The sequence below is a fragment of the Dasypus novemcinctus genome, chromosome 8 (genome assembly GCF_030445035.2).
Source record: "Dasypus novemcinctus isolate mDasNov1 chromosome 8, mDasNov1.1.hap2, whole genome shotgun sequence".
NCBI lineage: Eukaryota > Metazoa > Chordata > Mammalia > Cingulata > Dasypodidae > Dasypus > Dasypus novemcinctus.
Window position 1 is genome coordinate 114,692,348 of NC_080680.1, and position 22,097 is coordinate 114,714,444.

At 38.4% G+C, this 22,097-nt stretch overlaps 1 long non-coding RNA gene across 1 annotated transcript in view; it reads right to left on the bottom strand.

Annotated features, from left to right (window-relative positions):
- Window positions 1-2,961: 2,961 nt before the first annotated feature.
- LOC131279631 (uncharacterized) overlaps window positions 2,962-22,097 on the bottom strand; it is a 34,709-nt gene continuing 15,573 nt past the window's right edge. Inside the window, exons 2-3 of the long non-coding RNA XR_009187027.1 lie at window positions 16,721-16,830; window positions 2,962-3,188 (exon numbers count right to left, since the gene is read on the bottom strand). This is a non-coding gene — a long non-coding RNA (uncharacterized lncRNA). The remainder of the gene's footprint in view (window positions 3,189-16,720; window positions 16,831-22,097) is intronic.

Sequence of the window (22,097 nt, forward strand, 5' to 3'; positions counted from 1 at the left end):
TTTCTTTCTTTTTTAACTTTATATTTAAAGAAGTTTTAGATCACAGAAAAGTTACATCAAAAACAGGAGATTCCCATATACCCCACCCCCTCCTCACCTCACATTTCCCGCATAATAACACTTACATTAGTGTGCTACATTCGTTACAACTGATTAACAAATACTGAAGCATTATGACTAACCATGGTCTATAGTCTACATTATGGTTTACACTTTGCACCATACAACTTTATAAGTTTAGACAAAATGTGTAATTTGTATAGATTGTATTAGCTTACAAGCTTAGAGTTTTGTGGCCACAAAAATGTCCAAATCAATGCATTATCAAGCCAATGCTTCCTTCCTAAAGACCAGCTGCTGGCAATCTTAGACCCCTCTGTCACATGGCAAGGCACATGGTGGCATCTGCTGGTCTCTCCCTTCTCTAATGAGTTTCATTGCTTTCAGCTTCTTGCTTCCATGGCTGGCTTTCTTCGTATTTGTCCCATTTATAAGGAATGCCCAGAAGAAGATTAAGACCATCCTGAAGGAGGTGGGCCATACCTTAACTGAAACAGCATCCTCAAAAGATCCTATTTACAAATGGGTCCACACCCACAGGAATGGATTAACTTTAAGAACATGCTTTTCTGGGGCCCAAACAGTTTCAAACCACCATGGCTGCTAAGAAAGTCACTTAAGCTTGCCAAGACTTCCTTCTTCTGTCTATGAAATGGGATCATAATCTGAATGTCACCAAGTTATTTTGGCACTTTTGTAAAAGGCACTCAAAAGTGACCTGTTGCATTAGTGGAATCTCTTTATGCAATACCTAACACAGTACTACATGGAAATAGGTACTGCAAAAAAAAACTTGATCATGACTATCCATAACGTAAAAATAATAACATTGCCTCCTGCTCATCCCTCGAGATCTGTGAGGATAAATGATACAGTCTCTAGGAGAGAGGTTGTTAGGAGAAAGGTGCTTTATAAATCAAAGGGGTTGCCGTTAATGATCATCATCATACGGATATTGGAGAAATCATAAGTCATCATGCATGGCTCCTCAAGGGAAGCCTATCACGGCCTCCTTCAATGACACGGTGGCAGTAGGTGACTGAGGCTTTGAATCTCTGGAAATAGGAGAGGGAAGATAGTGATGAAGATAGAGGGAAGTCAGAAAGGGATGCAAGCTGGCTGTTCAGACGGGGTCTCGCCCATGCCCTCCTGCTGCCCTACCCTCCGCATTCTCACAAGCCAGGTCCCCTTGGTGGGAGGACCAGAGCTCAAGTTCCAGTCCTCCATTTCACAGGCCCAGGAACTCAGATGTGTCCATCCGTCCAGAGCCATCAGATCTTAGAGACCCTCCCTACAGGAACATCTCAGGGAATCTGGCAAGCTGGGAGGGGCGTCTCCCCATGGCAGTCTGATACAAAGCTGTCCGTTCAGGGAGCCATTGTTTAATCTCAAAGGCAAAAGTCTGGTTCAGCTTGGAGAAGTGAAGTTAGGACAAAAATGTCATCATATTGTAGTGGCCAAGAGCATATAAATCTGGACAAGAACCCCAGCTCCCTTGTTGATACTTGAGATTTCTCCGCATATCTCAGAAACTGTTTCCCTTAAAATAGAAGTATCCCAGAGGAGACTTGTAAGGGCTAAATGAGAGTCTGTGATGCAGCAGCTGACACATATGAATCACTCAGGTAATGAAAGCAACCATCACTATGATTATTGTGCCGCTGTTGTTTTGATTTTTGTTACTCAAAGAGGGAATGTATAGCAAAGCCAGGCTATTGTTAAGGGGAAGCATTATGCTAGTCATCAGTTCAGATGAAGGGTCCTCTCCATAAGTCCCATAATTTGATTAAGAATGTGCTAAGTGAGGGTCAAGGGTGACCCTAATTGCATCAGGCTGGACAAACTTTCCCAACTCAGGAGATACTGATAGAGAAACCAGACACAAACATATTCATTTATAGATTCAGCTACCCATTTCCAGTAACAAAGGCATATCAAGTACACAGGAAACCAAATTAGCCATTGGAAGATGACTTGGCGAGCAGGAGCTCACAGGGAATTGGAAGGTCCAGTGGGGGTAGCTTACCCAGGATGTGCCAAAACCAGAGAGGCTTTCTCTCTGCCCCAATAGACTCCACCCACTAAGCAATCTGAGTCTTTAATATTCATATCCACCAAATGCAGTGTCTCCTTCCAATGTGCAGAGCTGAAGTTGTGCTTTCCTTTCCCCAAATCCACACAGAATGCTTTCCTCCATACAGTAAAGATTTTGGATCCCTGCTCCAGCACCAACAAGTTGTGTGACCTTGGAAACATCACCCAACTTCTCTGTGGATCTCTGCTTCATAGGTTGCTGTGGGGCTTAGCAAGAATAGATATACAGAAAGACATCTAACATATGTAAATACTTAGTGCAGTGCATGTGCAAGTTATATCCTAACTATTGTTTTAATTCTTCAATTTCTGTGATTCTTGCCTTAAAGATAAAGATAGCTACTAATTGTACTATACCATGGCCACTTCCCATGTTCACTCACTCATACAGGTTTAGAGCATTTCAGGGGATGGACCATATCTGAAGACAGTTCTTTAATTCTTTTGGGATTGGGGGCACTTTACCCTCAGAGGGTGGCCTCATGACCTTGCTCTGAGGATCTCTCACTATAACTGATTTGTGCAAGAAAAAGAAGACAAATTCTGAGGGCCCCAAGGGATGCCAGAGACTGCATATTCTGCAAACACCAAACAGCTCAGAGTCTCATAAAGTATAGCCATTTCTATGATTTTTCCCAGAGCATTTTCTTCTTCCCTGAGACTAGCCCCATTTTCCAGAGACATTTTCTTCCTCTGGCTACTACTCTTAGTCCAGCAGCCAGCATTAATGAGCATTCGTGGGATGGTCTACAATAAGGCCACATTTTACTCTGAGCCACTCTTCAATCTTAGGATAACCGTCCCAGGTAAGCACTTCTCCCTGTGTCTTTGAACAGTCACTTTCTCTTTATTTCCAAATGCACAGCCGAGTTCTCTTGAATGAAGAAACACATTAACAGCAACCTCTCTATTCCCTCTAGGTCGCTTGCAAGTCTTCCCGTGTTTTTAATCTTCCCCGAGCTCTGAAACCAACCAGGTTGAGTGATGTGAATACCAGGTTTCTCATTTCAGTAAGGAGATGGCTGGATTGGAGTCTGCAAAGATTAACACACACACACAAAAAAAAATCAACACCACATTTGAAAAAAAAAGAGATCATGATAAAGATAAAGGTGATTCAAAAGGAGGAAGATATAAAATATCCCCATCTTATCTAGAGCAATGAAAAACTACTGCACAAACGGAGCAAGGCTGACCTGCTCTTTAATAACACTGCAGATAAGGGGACGCAGAATGGGGCACATACCCGCGGCAAAATACGAGGCTGGGGGCTGGGGATTCGGATCACAACGCAAAAGAGATTGTTGATTTAAGTGGTGTGGGAAAATCGAGAAGTTATTGCTTAAAGCAGTAACCCATGTTGTTTATTTGGGATACAAGCTACAGAATATTATCATGGCAGAGAAAAGAAGTTATCTCTTGTGAATTGTCTTGAATTATGGGGGGAGCGAGAAAGGCTTACAGCATATGACATTTAGAATTGCAATTTCTAAGCAGAGCGCCATGTCTGATATATCATTTATTGTCTCCATCTCCATCCTTTCAAAGCTGCATTAAGGATAGATGCGAACCTCACTTCCCTGGGTCTCCATTTTCACTTTGATTTGGAGGACATTTATTTTCCCTTCTGTACAGAATCATATTTTTCCCCTCTCAGAAGGTTTAGTTCTTCTCTAAATATGCAGGTCTAGGAAGTGATTTTCTTTTCTCTTTGTACACGATCTCTCCTCTCTCTCACTCTCTCTCTTGCTCTCTCGCTCTTCTCTCTCTCACTCTCTCACTCTCTCACTCTGAACTGAGCCCTTTTAGTTGAAAGTGAAAATCTATACAAATAAAGGGCACAGGTGATGAGAGTGTGGGTGGATGAGTGGAGGGGAAAGATTTCTCAAGTTGTGATGGAAATTTGCACTTGAGTCTTCCTGTTTTAGCTGATTTTACAGGAAGGAAAAAACAATGCTCATCCGATCAGGTATCAGATCCTGCTGGCTCAGAAGATTCAAAAGGCAGTTTCAATTACCATGCAGCATACTCCTACTTCCTGCTGGAAAACATTATGCATATGTGCAGATTCTGTTGGTCTCTCTTTAAAGCTGGGGTCTCCACATCATTCTCATTGCCTTTCAGCTGGGGATGAAGTGACTCCAGGTACAAGATGTTCCGATTTCATAGGCTCAATTACTTTTAGAACTGGAAGAGATCGAATAACCCTTTTATTTTATCGCTGGTGAAACTGATTTCTCAGAAGTTGACTGACTTTATCAAGGCAATATATTCTGAGTCATGGCTATGGATGTATATTAGGTGTTTTCTTCAGCTCTTCAGAATTACTCTGATTTCCGTATACATGTGGGAATCTCACCCTTCGCACGGGGTCTTTGCTAAGGCAGGGTACATAGCAAACCCAGAGCCGAGCCTCTTGGGAAGCACCCAGCAGCTCTTCTCTACCACGGTTTGGCAAAGGCCCTGTGCCTCACAAACCCAGCCACAGCCCACGGCTGCTCTTGGAGAAGATGGCTTCTCGCTTTTCTGCATCCCCTGCAAAAGCACTTGCCTTTTCCCTCTCCCCTTCCTTCAATGCTCCCATAAGCCGAGGCTTTCTTCAGGCAACCTCTGCTTTCAGCCCTGCAATTAATAAAGCCCTGGAGAAACCTCAAAACATAAGTTAGTATCGCAACAGATTATTCCGCCACACTTGCCTATTCCTGCTTCTGGGCTTTGTTAATGCTGTGCCTCCTCCTAGGGATGCGCTTCTCCTTCTCCCCAGTCTAGATACATCTTGCCATCCTCAAGCCCCCCTAACGTCCCCCAAGGCCCTCCTTGGCCTCTTTACAGGATCACTAAGCCAGTCCCTGGCTCTGCCACTGGATTTTTTATTTCATGCCTCAGGTCCACATGTCTTTTTTTTTCTCAAATCAGATTAGTTAGTTCCCTGTTGGTAGGCACTGTATCTTTGGCTTTTTTGCATCGCCCCCAAATTGCCTAATAAAGCGTGACTCACATGGCACAGAGTCAGGTTTGGGTTTGAATCCTGAGTGAATCATTGTACCTCTTTGAGGCATCATCAGAACCTCGCAGTGCAGCTGGTAGTATTTTCCCTCAATAGCTTTATTATAGTTTTGTCGTTTTCCTTCTGGTTATATAGAGGACACATTCCCATTATAAAACATACAAAAATTACATGAAACTATTAAAAGAAAATAGAGGTCACATGAAATCTCACTCCTTTGTATAAAAACCACCATAAACACTTCCTTGGCCATTTTTTATACGTCTTTGTGACTGTGTGTGTGGTAGTTCACATTTTATATAACTAGGATAATTTCATATGTGTTTTATTTCAAGTTGGGAATATTAAATATCTTATGCAAAAGTGTCAAGCAACATGAGTTGAAAAAAAAATTTGTATAATCCAAGACTCAATAGTTTTAAATGTAGGAATAGTGTTCGCCACAGAAAGTAGGGAATAAAGAAAACCAGAAGATGTGCTCGAGACCATCACCCCACTTAAAATATCCCATTTAGATCAACCCAAGGCCAAAAGTATGTGGCACAAAGGATAAATGAACATTCTAATTGGAAATTCAATACCTGACTCCAGTTTCAGGTTTCTTTAGCCTAATGTGGCTTTTGGACATCATACATATTCTCAGTTTACCAGCTGGAAGCATTGAAAGGGAAGTACAGAGCTGAGCACCTTGGGTAAAATGTTTACTAAAGTTAAAATAAACTAGACCAGACTGATGTGTATCAAATTCCCCTGTTTTCATTTAAGCCTGTTTCCTGGTGTTCTACCCCTAGTGGAGAAAGAACAGTTATTAAGCCAGATCCCTTTCTCTCCTCCCCCAGCCCTGGCCACACACACTTGCATTTCTGCAGGCCTAATGATTTTTATTTCCCTCTTCCCCAAGCCCTTTAATCGCCTTTGTGGCTTCCCCACTCATCACATCTCTTTTAAGAGTACGTCAACTCCAGGCTCCTCCTGTCTTCAAATGAAATGAAAGAGGCAAACATCTTATAACAAGACCATCCTTATTGAATGTGAGAACTAGCCATATCTCATCTACTAGTTCTGAAATTAAAACTTACATTAGAAAACTTAGAATAGAAAATAGCCATCCTATTTTAAGAGACTTCATTTAAAGATCAAATTTAGACCTATGAGAAATTCTGTTTTCAGGAGCTGCGAATGTGGTGATAGGATGCTTCCCAATGTGTGACAATATCCCCCCATATGGGCAGGGGCAGGCTTCCTGCGGTTTCTCCTCCAGGCCCATGTAGAGATCCTGGAGTCTGTGTGGGAGTCAAAATGATCCATCATCTCCATTTACCAACCAGAGGTATGACGAATAGATTACGAGTGTTTCTCCTCTATTCAGCTGGAATATGCTGTACTCTACAGCATGTGAACAGCCCTGCCGTCCTGTTCACAGACCTGCAGGTGGTAATAATCTCCTCACAGGTGTGAGTTTGAGATCAGCCGCTGCCATCTGGGCTCCCCCAGGCCTAGGACCAGGACTTTCTCAGGCTACCCTATCTTCTTTATAGCATTTATCACTACATGAAATGAAATTATTTATTTACTTACTTAATTACTCTCTCCTCCACTAGATGGTAAAAGAAGGTCTTTGTCTTGCTCACCACTAAGATTAACTCCCTCACGTCCCTAAGTCTCTACTCATATCCTACTTGCTCAATAAGAAATATTTCAAACTACACACTCCTTACACACACTTACCATCATTCCTGATCCTCTCTACCTTGCTCTATTTTTCCTTTTTATCCCATTGCTCCTAATATCTTTGAACATATTCTGTTACTAAATATTTATTATGAACATTGTTTATTATCTGTCTTCCCCTGTGAGAGATCCTGAAATCCTTATCCGTTTTATTCATAGATGTGTCCCAAGAAGCTAGAAGAATGACTGGCACATAGAAGGTGTTCAATACATATTTATGGGATGGATGAAAAAGGAGTAAATGACTTGTATCCTCAGTTCCTATAATAGCACATGTAACACATGGTTGATAAATATTTGTTGAATCTTTGACTCTGGCAAAGGATTTGATTTCCTATAGAAGCCCCTTCTATAGGAAGGGATTTTTCTCTGGTGTTCAGGCATATACCTTTTTAAATGCCCTAAACTCAGCTTCTTATGTGCCTGACTACAACATATAGTGGGGAATAAAAAAATGGCTGGCAAGTTAATTAACCAATTAATAAATAACTACAGATCAATATCCCTTATGATTCTTTGTGATCTATTAATTTTTTTAAAATTAAAAAAATTTTTTAAAAAAAGAAATACCTCACATTTTCAAGATCAGGCCACTGTTTCTTGTGGTCTGGGAAGAGTCCAGGTAAAATATAGAACTATTTTTGCTAGCTTATGTCCTACAGTACTATGTTAACCTTGACAGAGCAGTTTACTAGCTAAATATCCTTACATTATAAAATTACCACTTATTCTAATCTTATTTGTGAATACGTTTTCTAATAATCTCCTATAAAAGACCTTAAATGACAATAAAATATTCATTTTAATAACTGACATTTTCAAAATTCTTTAAATTATTTTAATGAAAAAAAATCCCTTATGAATGTAGATACAAAAGACCTCAACAAAATACCATCAAACCAAAGACAAGACATTAAAAGAATTACAGACCATGATCTAGTGAGATTTATCCCAGGTAAGCAAGGATGGTTCAACATTAAAAAATCAATTAAAGTCAGACACCATATTAACAGCATGAAGGAGAAAAAAAACTCCTGATCACCTTAATTGATGCCAAAAAGGCATTTGACAAAAATAATCAGAAAACTAAGAATAGAAAGCAATCTCTTCAATAAGATAAAAAACATATATGAAAAACCCACAGCTCACATCATACTCAGTGAAAGGCTAAAAATTTTCCCTCTAAGATCAGTAGGAAGAAACACTGTACTAGAAATTCTAGCCAGAACAATTAGGCAAGAAAAAGAAATAAAAGGCATCCAAATTGGAAAGGAAGAAGTAAAACTTTTCCTATTTACAGATGACATGATCCAATATACAGAAAATCCTGAAAAAGTCATAGCACAGCTACTAGAACTAATAGATGAATTCAGCAAAGTGTCACGGGTACAAGATCAACATGTAAAAATCAGTAGTATTTCTATACACTAGTAATGAAAAATTTGAAGAGAAATTTTTAAAATCCATTCACAATAGCAACTGAAAGAACAAAATATCTAGGAATAAATATAACCACGGAAGTAAAGGACCTTCACTTTTACACAGAAAACTACTAAACATCACACACACAAAAAAATGACATAGATAAATGGAAGAACATTCTGTGTTCATGGATTGGAAGACTAAATATTGTTAAGATGTCAATCCACAGCAAATTACAGATTCAATGCAATCCCAATCAAAATTCCAACATCCTTCTTTGCAGAAATGGAAAAACCAATCATCAAATTTATCCAGAAGGAAAAGGGACCCTGAATATCCAAAACTATATTGAAAAAGAACAAAGTTGGAGGACTCATACTTCCTGATCTTAAAACTTATTAAAATGTCACAATAACCAAAACAGCATGGTACTGACAGAGGGTAGACATATAGATAGACAAATATAATCAAACCGAGAGTTCAGAAATAAACCGTCACATCAATGGCCAACTGTGTTTTGACAAAGTGTCAAGTGCATTCAATGGGAAGAGAATAGTCTTTTCTACAAGTGGTGCTGGGAAACTTGGCTATCCAATGAAGTTGGACCACTATCTTATACCATATACAAAAATCAATTAAAAATGGATCAAAGACCTCAGTATAAGAACAAAAACAATAAAATTCCTTGGAAAAAAACATAGGGAAGCATCTTTAGGGCCTGTGTTAGGCAATGATATCTTGGACTTTACACCCAAAGCACACGCAATGAAAGCAACAATAGATAAATGGAACTTTATCAAAATTAAAAACTTTTTTTTGAGTAAAAAGGCTATCCACTGCTTACAAATTTATTTCTGAGTTGCAAGTATTATTCCCCCTTCCCCATGTTTTTAGAATTTCCTATATTCCCCCATTCAATCCTGACTGCCACAACCAGACAGAGAGAAAGTATGAGGATCTTCTTTTGCTTGCATCTGTAACAGCAGATATTAACTGTTCCAGGTCTATCAGAGCTGCATGAAAATTAAAAACAGCAAAGAATTTTATCATGAAAGTAAAAAGACAATGAGAGAAAATATTTGGAAACCACATATCTGATAAGAATTTAATATTCAGAATATATGAAAAAATCCTACAACTCAAAATCAAAAAGACAAACAACTCAAGTAAAAAAAAATGGGCAAATAACTATTCCAAAGAAGATACAGAAATGGCCAAAAGTACATGAAAATATGTTCAACATCATTTGCCATTTGGGAAATGCAAATCAAAACAATAATGAAATAGCTTTTCACATTAATTGGATCGGCTACTATTTTTTTTTTCATGGAAAATTATAAGTGTTGGAGAGAATGTGAATACATAAGAATAGTCATTCATTGTTAGTGGGAATTTAAAATGATGCAGCCACTGTGGAAGACAAGTTAGCAGTTCCTAAGAAAGTTAAGTATAGAATTACCATTTGACTTGGAAATCCCATTTCTAGGTACGTACCCAAAAGAAATGAAAGCAGGGATTCAGATATTTGCACATTGATGTTTATATTCACAGTTACCTAAAGACAGAAGCAACTCAAGTGTTCATCAACTGTTGAACAGATTAAAAAATTGAGGTATATACACACAGTGGAATATAATTCTGCTGTAAAAAAGGATGAAATTCTGATACATGACAACATGAATGAACCTTGAAGACATCATGTTGAGTGAAATAGCCATATGCAAAAGGACAAATATAGTATGCTCTCACTGTTGTGAAATAATTAGAATAAGCAAAGTCATAGAGTGAGAAACTAGAATACAGGTTACCAGGGGTTGGGCTGGAGGTAGGGAATGGAGAGTTAATGCTTAAATGGTACAGTGTTTCTCTTGGTGGTGATGGAAAACTTTTGGTAATACATTTGGTGATAGTAGCCCAACATTGTGAAAATAAGCAACAGTACTGAAATATGTATTTGAATGTAGATAAAAGGAAAAATTTTAGGTAGTATATAGGTTACCAGAATAAAAATTGGGGGGAAAAGAAACTATAGGACTGTACAACACAAACAGGGGGCCCTAATGTAAATGAAGGGCTATAGTTAACAGTATAACTATAAAAATTTTCTTTCATTAATTTCAACAAATGCACCGCACTGGTGCAAGGTATTAATTATGGGGGCAATATGTGGGAACTCTGTATATTTTCTGCATGATTTTTTTTGTATGCTCACAACTAATGAATAAATAAATAAATAAATTACAGAATCAATTATGCTCAATGCTCTGTGAGTAATGCCTGATACTTTATTTCTGGCACTTTCTGATTGCCTCGTCTCCCCAACATCAATAAGATTAACCTATCCAGTTTACAGTTCAATTCAACAAACATTTCCTGAACACCCACTGTAGTCCAGTGACAAGGTCAGATACTGAGTGGGACATTCAACCAAACAACACTAACAAGTATTTATTGAGTACTTACTAAGTGCCAGGTATTCACTTGCTAATCCCATTTATCTTCATAATAAAAATGAGAGCTAGGTTTTAATTTTTTGCCCATTTTACGACAGAAAAACTTAAACCTAGAGAGATAATTTGTCCAAAGTCAGGCAAACAATAAGCCAGAACAGAAGGCAGACAAGCTGAGAGTTTTACCCAGAGAGCCTTACCTCAGAGCTCAGACCCTTAAGCCCAATAATGACCTAAAGATGAAGAACAATCAGATGTGATTTATTTTCTCAAAGAAAGTTGGATATAGTTGGGCAGAGAAACATTTTCAAAATTTCTGAATCACTCATCTTTGGGTATCTAGTACCTAGCATAGAATGCAGACCAGAATTAGTAATGAATACTTTTTTTGCTAAAAGAATAAACAATACTAAACAACAAAAAGTGGTAAAACTGAAAGACAGAAATATCATTTCTGATCAGAGGAAACTGGGAATAACATAAGACAAAGAAGGATTTGAACTAGATCTAAAAGAATACATAGGATTCTAAAAGATCAAGAGAACAGGCATTCTTAGTGAATGATGTATTAGTTATCTATTACTGCATAACAAATTGCTTCAAGCTTAGGGACCTACAGCAAACATACCATTTCTTATCCTCATAGTTCTTGAGAGTCCAAAATTCAGCAGGAAATTTGCTGAATGATTTTAATGTGGGACCTGTCAGGAGGTTGTAGTTAAGATTCTAGCTGGGGCTGAAGCCATCTAAAAGCTTGGCTGGCATGAAGATCCTCTTTCAAGGTAACTCAGCTGGCTTTTGCTGGAGGTCTCAGTTCCTTCCTACATGGGCCTCTCTATGGACTGCTTGAGCGTCCTCACAATATGGCAGCTGACTTTCTCCAGAGTAATATAGCATATTTTCCACATTCTACTTCCTAGAAGCAAATCACTAAATCTGACCCACATTCCAGGGAGGGGAATTAGTTTCCACCTTTTGAAAGGAGGAATGTCAAAGAATTCACAGACAAATTTTAAAACCACCACAGAAGCTGTCCACTCAAAAGCAACAGGCAATGTTCTAGAAAGACAATGTATCCAGTGTTCCAGTTAACAGACTTTTATAATCTGGTGACCTCTCTCATTTTTTGCTATTTCCACACTTTCCCAACTACTTCTTACACTGTGACCCTTTGGTCATTGTCCTTTTGAAGGGAGAATCTTTAAAATGTTTTACCCTGGGAAGCAGATGTGGCTAAAGTGATTGGGCTTCTGCCTACCATATGGGAGGAACTGGGTTCGATCCCTGGGGACGCCTGGTTAAAAAAAAAAAAAAATGTGCCTGCATTGCAAGCTGAGTGCCCACACAGCGAACCGAGTGCCTGCATAACAAGTCAAGTGCCCACACAGCGAGCCAGGGCCCGTGCAAGTGAATCATGCAGCAAGATGATGACACAACAAAAGAGAGATGAGGGGAGAGTCAAGGCGAGGCACAACAAAAACCAGGAACTGAGGCAGAACAAGTGACAGGGAACTTCTCTCCACATCAGAGGTCCCCAGGATTGAATCCTGGTGAATCTTAGAGGAAAAAAATAAGAAGAGAAGACAAAAAGAGAAATAGATACCGAAGATCACACAGCAAATGGACACAGACAGCAAAAACCAGCGGGGCGGAGTGGGGGGTGGGGCGGCGGGGCGGGGATATTTTACCCAGGTCATCAATTCCTCCATTTACTTAAGTGCAGTTTCATTCCTTGTGTTTAGTACTGGAAATGCAAAAATAAATAAGACATAGTACTTGCTTGCAAGGACTTTGCAGTCCATTTGAGAGAGACACATAATCACATATAATATTCCAAAGGCTGTTATAGGGTTATGTACAAAGTGCCATGATGATACAGAGGAGACTAATTTTCCCTGTGGGAGGGACTTCGTTTGCCCTGCTAAAGCATTTGGACCTCATCTACGCAAAAGAAATTTGTAAACAGGTGTTTGCCAAGATTCAGAATTCTATTTTAGAAAAAAACAATTTTGATGGCAGTGAAGAAGATGCAATCAGTGAAGATTAATGGGCACAAGGGCATGTAGAATAGAGAGGACAAAATACACATGAGAGATGCTTAGTGGTCACAGGGCCTGGTGACTATGTAGAAAAGAAAGGGGTTGGGAATAACTTCCAACCTGGAAGGCTTGTGATAGTCCTACTAACTAATATCAAAAATAGAGGAAGAAGATCCAAGTGTTTTGTGAGAAAGAGAATAAAATGTTTAATTTTAAACGTGTTGAATTTGAGATGCTTTGGGCTAAATAGTTGAAGGATGTGTCAAGTAGGTGACTGGAAATGTGCAACTGAAGTTCTAAGAGAGAAGTCCTAGCCAGAAATATAAATTTTGGAAATGCTGGCATTCATGCGCTAGTTATACTCACAGCATTGAAGGAGATCACCTAGAGAGCTTGTAAAGTAGGAAAGGCAGCCAAGAATGGGACTATGGGGGATACCAACCTATAAAGAATGGTGAAGGAAGAGAAAGCATGAAAAGCACTAACAAGGAGAAGCCAAAAAAGGAAAAGGACACCCTAGAGGGTTCAGGATCACGGAATCCACAAAAGAAAGATTCTCAAGGAGAGAAGATCAACAGAGGGGGCCAAAAAATAAAAATAAAATGCAGAGACAGCACATTGACGGCAGACTGAAAATTATACTTCCCATTTGTCAATTAGGAGATTAATATTAGTCACCTAAGCTGTGTCAGTGAGGTGATGTGGGATGGAATCCAGCTGCAGTGAGCTGAGGGAAGAGAGAGAGGTGAGAGGGCCCACAGCCAGGGGAGATCTAGTTACCAAGTGTGAAAGTGAAGAGAAGCAAAGAGAGTGGGTGTTACTTTTATAAGGTGGTATATTCATTTCCTAGGGTTGCCATAAGAAAGTACCACAAACTGAGTGGCTTAAAATAACAGAAATTAATTCTCTCACGGTTTTGGAGACTAGAAGTCTGAAACCAAGGCATTAGCAGGGCCATGCTCCCTCTGACAGACTCTTTCAACTTCCAGTGGTGAGCAGAAATCCTTGGTGCTCCACAGCTTGCAGCTGCATCACTCCAGCCTCTGCACCCATCTTGGCATTACATTTTCCGCTTTGTGTTGCTGACTGTGTCTCTTCTCTGCTGCAGGATCTTGGTTTTGCCTGCCTTCTCTTCTCGCTTACCGTCGGCCTGACTTTGGACAAGTGACCCCTCTGGGCGTAAGTTTTCCTGTCTTTAAAATTGGGATAATATCTACCTCACATTGTTATTATGAAGATTAACTGGGCTTACGCAAAGTGCTTAGCATGATATCTGGCACTTAGTAAGTGTTCAGTAAATACTTGTTAGTGTTGTTTGGTTGAATGTCCCTCTCAGTATCTGGTATTGTGACTAGACAAAGTAGATGTTCAGGAAACAACTGTTGAATTGAGCTGTAAACTGGACAGGTTAATGTTGTTGATGTTGGGGAGAAGAGGCAGTCTTAAAAGTGTCAGAAATTAGGTATCAGGAATTACTTATAGAGCACTGAGTATAATTGATTCTGTTTACTTATTCATTAGAGAAGTTGTGGGCTTACAGAAAAGTCATGCAGAAAATGCAGAGTTCCAATATACTGCCCCCATAATTAACACCATGCATTAGTGTGGTACATTTGTTAAAATTAATGAAAATATATTTTTGTAATTGTATGAGTAACTATAGCCCTAGATTTACACTAGGCTTTTCTGTTTATGTTGGACAGTCCTATGGTTTCTTTTTTCCTAATTTTTATTCTAGTAATATATACACAATTTACACAATCTAAAAATTTCCCTTTTAACCACACCAGTCACATTAAATTAAGGCCCACCCTAATCCATTATAACTTCATCTTAACTAATTACAACTGCAATAACCCTATTTCCAAATAATGTCATAGCCACAGTTACTCTGGGGTTTAGGATTTCAACATATTTTGGGGTACAGTGAATAGATTCCATATTGTTCTGTACCATTAGTGTTGTGTATTTCAGATTCTGTTTCATTTTCAGCCTATTCTCAAAAAAGAAATTTCAATCTCCATTGGATTTTTGCAGATACTTCTGCCAGAAAGAAGCTGCTTTAAAGGGCCATGAAGAAGACCTACAACAAACATGCATGTCAACTTCAACTTGGAATGCCAATGACGCAAGAGAATCTGGATTTACCAGTCTGCTCATTGTATTCAGTGAACCAGATTCCCTCTTCAATTAAGAAAAAGAATAGCAGATCAAAAATTTATAACATTTTTCAAGGCAAATGAAGCTCAACTAGTTATTAATTAAGGCAACCAAATAAAGAAGTAAGTATGTGTTTATTTGATCTATGGTGACCTCTTTGGGGATACAACATCTGGGGACATAACCTATGAATCTTAAACTTATAATATTTTTCATCAGAGCAGTATTTTCATTGTCTATCAAGATACAACTAGGAGGGAAACGGACTTTGGCCCAGTGGTTAGGGCGTCCGTCTACCATATGGGAGGTCCGCGGTTCAAACCCCGGGCCTCCTCGACCCGTGTGGAGCTGGCCATGTGCAGTGCTGATGCGCGCAAGGAGTGCCGTGCCACGCAAGGGTGTCCCCCGCGTGCGGGAGCCCCACGCGCAAGGAGTGCGCCTGTGAGGAGAGCCGCCCAGCGTGAAAAGAAAGAGCAGCCTGCCCAGGAATGGCGCCGCCCACACTTCCCGTGCCGCTGACGACAACAGAAGCGGACAAAGAAACAAGACGCAGCAAACAGACACCAAGAACAGACAACCAGGAGAGGGGGGGGAATTAAATAAATAAATAAATCTTAAAAAAAAAAAAAAAAAAAAGATACAACTAGGAGAATCAGAATTTAAGCTTAAATTTCCACATTGGTCGACCAGAGAAGAAAACTTGGAGCTCCAAATGGTAGAGAATGCTACTGAATGCACTCGTAATTAGCCTGTGGTGGATAAATCTAGGCATCTTATTAGCTTCACCAATCAATCTCAGTTATCAGAAAGAACATAGAAACAGAGGCAAATTCTAAAACCCACTTTAAACATATCTCAGCACGAGTCATTGTTCAATTTAACCCTAATGAAAATAATATAAAAAGTGCATAGAAGTCTAAAAAATAGAAGAAGAAATTGTCCAAAGTCCTAATATCCAGCATAATAATTGCTATACCTAAGTGCCTCATTTTAATAACAGGAGAAATGGCAACAAGGACAACATATTGCAATCCCTTATTCCATAAACATTCATAGAGTATATTCTTATGCCAGAGGGTGTTTTTTAGGTGTTGGGGATATAAAGGCAAACAGAACAGACCCATTTCTGGCCTTGTGTTGCTCATATTCTAAAGGGAAAGCAGATGTTAAACAACTAAATACGTAAGTATCTGGCTACACCTGGGATTGGTGACATGAAAAAGAAGAGTGCTAAGAAAGCACACAGTAGGATCTTGGTTGCTTGCTAAAGCCTTGTTATTCAAACATACCCAAGTTCTCTAGCCTTCCAAGGACTCTCTTTCCTTTACGACCAGAATAAACAACACAAGCTCCTCTCTCTTTGACTGCAAATCCTGTCTCTACCTGAATATTCCCAAGAAATCCTGGGGCAAATGATTCCACAGGGGTTTCTTCTCAACTTCAAGCTTCATCTAAATCACCTTGGACCACCTCTTCAGCACTTCCCACGCGGCTCCAGTACTCTCTGCTTGAGTTTCCCCTAGCCAAAAGACGGTTCCCTTCATTGTCCATGGCAACATTTATACAAGGCCAACTCTAAGGTGGTCACAAATACAGCTCTTTTGAAATTATGGAATGGATGAAGGGAGGGAAAGAGAAAAAGGAATAGCAGAAGGAAATTGAAACAGGAGCTATTAGGTTTCAGTCATCATTGCATCAGCTCCCACCCACACGCAAGGAATTGCCTGTTGGAATCCTCCTCTACTTTAACTACCTACCTTCTCTCATCGTTTCTAGGGTCTGCATTGACAGAATCAGGTCTGTCCTTCCACTTCCTCTCCTCTTCCCAATATCAAGGCTCTTAAAAACTGCTGGTCAGGGATACACTCTGAAGGAATAAAAAATGATTACATAGCAGAACAATTTCTACCTTCATTTATTTTATTTTGTAGAAAATAAATTCTCCAGCACCCTAGTATGCAAAAGTGGGATTTTATGATTCTTTAATTGCAATTTTTTCTTTTGGCTACAATAATTCATCAGTAGGAAAAAAATAGCTCTTTGTAATTTGGGAAAGGGTATATGGTCAGGCTTGCAGATTTAAAAGGTCATTCTGGTCTAAAGAAGACAATGACATAGGCATTAAAATTTCCAATGCAAAGTTATATTTCATTGTGGGAAAAAAATGGAAGGAATCTAGATGTCCAATAAAGAAATGTCTAAATAAATTGAAGCAAAATCACATGAGGTATTATTATGTAGCCATTTAAAATGGTATACATTTAGACTTTCTTTGGTGATAAAGGACAATGCATGCTATAATATTAAGTTTAAAATGCAGGATTCTGAATTTAATATAGGGTTTATATTTAATATTCAGAATGTATGTGGCTCTAGGTCTTAACAAACTGGAAATGTGACAAATGTATCTGGCTCTCTCCCAAAGAGCAAATACAGAGCAAAAGAATAGAAGAGAAAAAAATAAGGGTCTGAGGAACTATCTAAATACTGTGAGAATTCCCTGAAGAGACTGAAGCATGTAGTAATCTTAGGAGAAAGGAGTGGGGAGATGATGAAATCATAAATTAGATAACTCAGGTGCAGCAAAGAGTAAGATAGAAGGCAGCTTTTAAATTTTGCATTTGCCTCCATGGAAAGGACAACAGGTGCCCCATTACCTGTGTGAAATAGAAATCAGGATGCCAACAGGAAACTATCAGAGAAGACCCAAGCTTTGTTGGGGGTGAAACCAATCAAGGAAAGCAGGTAAAGTAGGACCAGCGGTCTTCCCCACTCCAACCTAAGGATTGGTGGATTATAATCCAAGACAATGGCTTTTAAAGTGCTTTTATCTTTATCCATAGTAAGGAATACACTTTCTCCCATACACACCTTTTTATGTGTATGTATATGGAGTTTAAACATAAGTTTTGCTATTTTGCATTCTATCTAATACACCTCATTTTTTTAAAAATCCTGGTTGGATCCGACTAAACCTTCCATTTCAAAACCACTGATAATAATGAGACTATGTCTTCTCAATGTTATTTCTATAAATAGTTTAAGGGACAATCCCTAACCAAAGATGTTGCCTGGTAGAGAGGTAGCAAAAAAGGACAATCAACAATTCAATTATCTCCCTTCCTATACTCACTATTAGGAACGTAACCTAAAGCTTCAGCTTTGGTCTCTTCCCAAATACATACATATCAGAAGACAGGATAGTTGACATTCCAGGGAAAATCATTAGCTCATAAGCCAAAATAAGTAGATATTAGAGGTGGAAAATCAGCATTTGTAAAAGTTGAGCATCATAGCCACTGGAGCATAATTATAGAAACATACAGATAAACATTTTAAATTAAACATAATAAATATTCTCACAGAAATAAGGGAAGTATTGTTAAATGAAGCAGAAACAAAAACTCATAAAAAGAACTAGATGAAAATATTAACTGTGAGAACTATAACAATTAAGTAAAGAATATAAATAGATAGAATCAATAGTAGAGTGAATATCACAGGAAAATTAATTAGTGAGCTGTAAGGTATCATTCAGGACTGCTTTCAGAAAGCAGCAAAAAAGATAATAACATAGAAAACAAGAAAGAAAAGCTATGTGATATAGAGGTGAGAACTAGAAATACTAATATTCAGATAATCTAAGTCCCAGAAAGATATGTAAAAAATAAGGGAAGAAATATGAGAAGAAAAAAATGATAAAAATTTCTACATTTAAGAAAAGATGGAACACATTGAATTTAAAGGCCCCACAAAGTGCCAGTCAGAACAGATATAGAAAAATCCACATTGACATATCAAAATAAATTTTAAATCATCAAAGAAAAAATAAAATTAGATAAGTTGTTAGTTTTTAAGCTTCCAAAAAGATTACCAAAAAGAAGAAAAATCATAGTGATACCACATATATCAAGAACAAAAACTGCATACAAGAAGATAGTGGTTCCTTATCTTCATATCATGGGAAGAAAAAACTGACCAACAAATTTTATTCAACCCAACCAAAGTATCATTTAAAGGTGAGGTGACAGAGTAATAAGAACCATATTTACTTTCTGTGATGATTTGAAGCTGTATGTATTCCAAAAATATATGTTCTTAAAGTTAATCTATTCCTGTGGGTGTGGACCCCTTGTAAGTAGGACCTTTTGGGGAGCACCTTCCTAACTTAAGTTGAGGTGTGACCCACCTCATTCAAGGTGGGTCTTTATCCTCTTACTGGAATCCTTTACAAAAGAATGAAGTTCAGTCATATAGAGAAAACCCATGGCAGCAAGAAGGTGAAAGCAACAAAGCCCAAAGAGAAGGGAGAGACCAGCAGATGCCACCATGTGCTTTGCCATGTGACAGAGGAGTTCAAGGTCACCAGCAGTGGTATTTGGGGAGAAAGCATCACCTGATGATATCTTGATCTGGTCGTTCTTCTCAGCCTTGAAACTGTAAGCTTTTAAGATAATAAGCTCCCATATTTAAAGCCAATCTATTTTATGGTATCTGCTTTGAGCAGTTTTAGCAAACTAGAACATCTTCCCAAATAATAAATTACAAAAGGTGGGGAAAATATGAAACAAGATTTTCACACATTGGACAACAATAAAATAAGTATAACTCCAGTCCGACTACTTAGATAAAGAGAGAGAGAAAGTAAATATCAACATCAGGAATGATGAATACATCACTATACTATATATCCTACAGATTAAAAGGATAATCAGAAAATACTATGAACAAATTTATTCCAATTTATATGGCAACTTAGAAATAGTCAAAAGTCTTGCAAGATACAAACTACCAAATCTCACTCTTCTGGAAAAAAAAAAAAATTATTTTGCCTTTGTTTTTGAAAGGTATTTTCATTGGGTATAGACTTCTAAGCATCTGCCAGTGCTGTAAGATGTTTCTTCATTGATTTATTTCTTGCATTCCTTCCAAAGAGAAATACGTTGTCATTCTCATATTCTGCTCCTCTATATAATATATCTTTCTCCTCTGGCTATTTTTAAGATTTTCCATTTATCACTGATTTCATAAATTTGTTATGATATGCAATACAGTAGTTTTCTTCATGTTTCTTGTGCTTTGAGTTTATCCAACATCTCAGATCTGTGGGTTTAGAATTTTCATCAAATTTGGAAACAAACCAGTCTTTGTTTGCTAAAATCTGCCAAAAACAACAAACCAGAAATGGGTTTGCTTTTACAATGGAGATTTATTGGGTTGTAAGCTTATAGTTCTGAGACCCTGTATGTGTTCAAACTAAAACATTACTAAATAATGTTTCTTCCCTAAAGACCAGCACATGGAGGCATCTGCTGGTCTCTCCTTTCTCTTTCGGGTTTTGTTGCTTCAGCTCCTGGCTTCCTCTCTCCTAGTTTCCATTGATTTCAGCTCCTTGCTCTCATGGCTTTCTCTCTTTCTGTGGCTTTTTCTCTGTCTCTTTCTCCACATTCTGGGGTTCCTCTGTGTCTCTCTCTCCATATTCATCTCATTTATAAAGGACTCCAATAAAAGGATTAAGACCCACTCCAGGCTATGCCTTACTGAAGTAATCTAATCAAATGGCCCTTAACTGAATCTAATCAAAAAGTTCCACCTACAATACGTTCACACCCACAGGAATGGATTAATTTAAGACCATAATTTTCTGGGGTCCACAAAAGCCTCAAACTACCGCAATCACCATTGTTCCTTCAAACATCCCTCCCTTCCCACTTAATCAGAAATTCCAATTACACATATATTAGGACACTTACAATTGTCCCACAGTTCATGGAAGCTTTGCTCAATTTTTAATATTCCTTTTTCCCTTTGTTTCATTTTGAATTATTCCTATTGCTGTCTTTAAGTTCACTGATCTATTTTTCTGTATTTTCTAATCTTCTGTAATTTTTTCTCAATATATTTTTATCTCACACATTATACTTTTAATCTCTAGAAATTAGTGTTATTTTCTCTTTTCCATATTTTTGCTTAATTTTGTTTTACTGTGCTTGTCTGCTAATTCTCTGTCATTTCTAGACTGGTTTTAATTGATCATTTTATCTCCTCATTATGAATCATACTTTCCTGCTTATTATAGGCCTTGTAATTTGTATTGAGTTGCCAGACCTTATCAGTTGCTGTATATTTTTGTATTCCTATAAATATTCTTGAGCCATGTTCTGGGGTTCAATTAATTTACTTGGGAACAGTTCAATCCTTTCAGGTTTTTAGGAATTGAATCATGTACCTCACAAAAGACATGTTCAACTCTTAATCTGGATTCCTGTGGATGGGATCCCATTCATAAATAGGACCTTGGAAGATGTTATTTTTAGTTAAAGTGGGAACTCATTTGTGAATAGAATTTTTAAAGACATTGTTGAGATGAAGCCAAACTGAATCAGGGTGGGCCTTAATCCAAATGACTGGAGTCTTTATAAGCAAAGAAAGTTCAGTCAGACAGTAGAAGACAGAAATCTGTAGAAGCCAGGAGTCAGCAGAAATTTGAGGAGCCAGCACCAGGAGAGAGAGAGAGAGATCACCACATGATGGAAAATTGCCAGGTACTACAAATTCAAGCAGAAAGCAAACCCTGTCAATACTGTGATTTTGGACTTCAAGCCTACAAAACCATATGGCAATAAATTCCTGGTGTTTAAGCCAACCAGTTTGTGGTATTTGTCTTAGCAGCCCTGGCAAACTGAGAAAGTTTTCCAGTCTTGCGTTTATGATTTGTTAGACAGGACTGAAGTATTGCTTAGTTAGAGATAATTATTCCCCACTACATAATACCCTTTTGTGTACTCTACCCAACGCTTAAGGCTTTCCCATTTGGCTGGTTGGAATGGGAAGTATTCCTGGCCCTGAGTGAGCTTCAGACACTAGTAGCTTTAATCCCTTTGGTGGTTCTTACCCAGCCTCAAATAGTTCCCTCATATACATGTGCTGATCAGTTCCCTGCTGAATACTCAAAGGGGATCCTCTGAAAATCCTGAGTTCTCTCTCTTTGTGGCTCTCTCATTTTTGGTACTCTATTCTGCAAACTCTAACTGCTTTGGTCTCCTCAACTCAGGAAGTCTGCAGAATGCATTTGGATTTTCCCTCCCTGTGCCACAGCCTGGGAACTCACTCAAGGCAGTAAACTGGGGCAAA